The sequence below is a fragment of the Labeo rohita genome, chromosome 10 (genome assembly GCF_022985175.1).
Source record: "Labeo rohita strain BAU-BD-2019 chromosome 10, IGBB_LRoh.1.0, whole genome shotgun sequence".
NCBI lineage: Eukaryota > Metazoa > Chordata > Actinopteri > Cypriniformes > Cyprinidae > Labeo > Labeo rohita.
In genome coordinates this window covers 20,195,779-20,199,210 of record NC_066878.1, presented here as the reverse complement: position 1 = coordinate 20,199,210, position 3,432 = coordinate 20,195,779, and positions in this window count along the sequence as shown.

The window sequence follows — 3,432 nt, the reverse complement described above, 5'->3', positions numbered from 1 at the left end:
TCACGTTCGTGATAAGCGCGCAGAGAGTGCAGCCTACTTGTAGCATAAATACACTGTAAAAATGTTTTCACTTCACTTGGAGAAACAAGCACTGTTAACAGTTGAAAATAGTCTAGTTAGTCCAAGGCGTAAGCTAAAAACGTGATGTCTAAAACAATGTGTCACGCACTGCCTACTTTTTGAGCCATGCACTAAACACTGAATATTTATGTCTTCTGAATGTTTTTTTCTCATTAAGGACATTTTGTGTGCGTTCTTGTTTCTTTATACTTAGATGTAATTTGAACGGAAAACGATGTAAAAATACAAGTGAAACCCTAGTTAACTGTAAGTCAATCTAAAATTATTGTCATTAGTTATTGACATAGCATTTAAGCAGTTGTTGAAACATATTCTACATCTACAAAGCAAACCATGTTGTGGTAGGGTGCCTTTTGGTGTCCTGTACATAAGTAACTAATTTGCCATGACACTATTTTGGCATTTTAAGCCTTTATTAAGACAGGACAGATCAGTATAGACAGGAAGCAAAGTTGGAGAGAGATAGGGGGCTGGATCGGGAAAAGTCCTCGAGTCGGGATTCGAACTCGGGACGCCTGTAGCGCAATGGCGCTGTATTACAGCGCACCGTCCACAAGTCTATCGCACCGACATGTTAATTAAACATAAAAAGATAAGTTTTTATATTCATATTACTTGGCTTTTTAGATACAATTTCTAGATTTTTTTTTAAAGTTTTGTGTAAGAGGATACCTGTTATTTTGCTATGTCCCAATGCACTGTTCATTAAATTTGAATAAGAGTAGAATATAGTCAAAATAATACCATTTTAAAATTTTGTTCTCCTACTAATATTTTGTTAAATAAGAGAGTACTCAATTTGAGTGTATTGGCCATTTGGTGATAAAAATGATATGTTTATTTAATAAAAAAGAAGAGTTTGTCCTTGTCCCTTGAATGGATGTCCACCCTGTCATATTGGGGAATCCGCCCCCTTAAGAAAAGGCCATCCCCTTTAGTGACATCAGGACAACAGATATTTTGTCTCTTAAGTGGTGGGAATTTTTTGACGGCTGAAGAAAGTTGGTGACTTTTAAATTGACACATTTTCTTCGTATGAGTTTGCTTACTTGCTTTTCCTAAGCTTAACATGTCCATCCTATCAGCATAAAATATGCTGCAAAGGATTAGAATACCGTATTTTCATAATATGTACGTTTAAATACACCAAATTCTCTTCAATAACCAGACTAACTATTAAGCTAGTCACAGTTTGTTGTAAGCTAATATGCTAATTGAAGCTCAAAATGTCCACCCTGTCGGCCACTTAGACTTGATAGGGTGGACATACCCATGACAGGGTGGACATAGTATAACTAAAATGAACTTATTTTTAATTATTATTATATTATTTTTTTCAAAGTTGAATAAATGTTTCAGTTTCATATTTTGTCATGCTTTGTGTGTTCTGCTTTATGTGTCCACCCCGTCGTGTGCTGGTCCACCCTGTCATCTTGATATTTTAAAATAATATTCTACATAATAATTCAATCATATCTATATAATCCAGTGTGTTCAATAGCTAGATGTAGGGGCAATAACATGCAAACCAAAAACTGCATCCAAATATCACAGTTTTCTCCAAATAAGGAAAAATACATGTACAAATTGTATGAGTTTCTTTAAAAACACATGGTTTACATAAAATCTGTTATGTATTCATAATTTGAAAGCAAACAAATAACCCTGTATAGGAAAGGGACTTTATACCTTGCAGAAAATATAATTTGCGTCTTAATTGCAATGAAAATGTATTTAACAGTAATATATATATATATGTCCATAACAGGGTGGACATATTTTATGGTTTATGTTTCGAATAATGGCTTTTAATTATTTAAAAAAAAAAAAATGTGTGGGAGCTCAGCTAATATGTTTCTATAATACTTGAGTGTCTACTATTTATGACATGACAAAAAGTGAATGGGAAATTAAGACTTAAAAAAAATAGTATTGTGAGGGTTGAAAGGCACTCTATGGTGATATTACCCTGTAAAAAAATAAATAAACAAATAAATACATCTGAAAAACTAACTTGAAAATTCTGTCTTAATATTAGCCTACTACACTGTAAAAAACAAAAAACACAACTTAACACTTAAGAGACAACTTAACACTTTGTTAAACTTAAAAGCTGGGTAAGTAAACCCAGCTGCCTGAAAGTTGAATCAACTCATATCTAAGTTGTCACTTAGTATAACTTAACATTTCAAGTTGAATAAACCTTTTTTTTTGAGTTGACTGAACTTAAAATTTTAAGGCAGCGGGTAACAAATTATTTTGAGTTGACTCAACAAATAGTTTTTTACATTGTAGTTGTTACAATCATTAAAATATTATGCTGCAATAATCTTAGATCACCCACACTTGCCACAAAGCTATAGAAACCTTACACTGGAATCACTAAAAGGTTTTTGTGTTTCATATGTGTCATATGATTTTAATGTTAAAAACATACCAGCTAAAAGCTTCAGCACAGTTACAGGCATGTTTAATACAGTTTGGTATAAGCATCATATAAAAACTGTATGGTTGACACCACATTTAGAAGTAATGTGACAAAGAAATGTGATTACAAAATTTCTGTTAATATCTACTTTTTTTTCTTAATGCACTGGCATTTTTTTACTGTGTAAACAACAATAAACCGTGTAATTTCTTTTAAAGAGGTTAACAGAATCTGAAAGAGAGACACTGTCACTGAAACATGTTTTATAGGCAGTAACACTTTATAATAAGGTGTCATTTGTTAACATTAGTTAATGCATTAACTAACATGAATGAAGAATGAACAATACATTTATTATGTATTAATCTTTGTTAATGTCAGCTAATAAAAATACAGTTGTTAATAGCTCATGTTAGCTCACAGCGCATTAACGAATGTTTACAAACACAACTTGTGATTTTAATAATGAACTAGTTAATGCTGAAATTAACATTACCAGGATTAATAAATGAAATTATTGTAAAACGTTACAGATGAAGCATTTAAATTTCAGGTTCATGCATTTGGCCTGTCACTGTCGACATTAAAATTTAACATAATAATCTAATAATCTAATTATTAATCAGACTGATGATTCAATCGGTCTGAAAAACTTTCATGTACAGTCAGGAGTCAATCCCACTGAAGTTAATCTTAACACATCTTAAACATTTAAGGAACAGTTTGCATATGCACAGAAAATAGCATTTACATCATTCAAATAAACCAAATTCTAGTATCAAGTTATGTGTATTCCTTTAGCTGCCTGGATGCAATTTTTAGCCTGTCTTTTGACAGATCTGACAAAGAAAGACAGTCCGATGAGGTCTAGTGGAGCAGAACATCCTGCATGACCCAGAGCATTCCTGTTATAGTCCAACGTT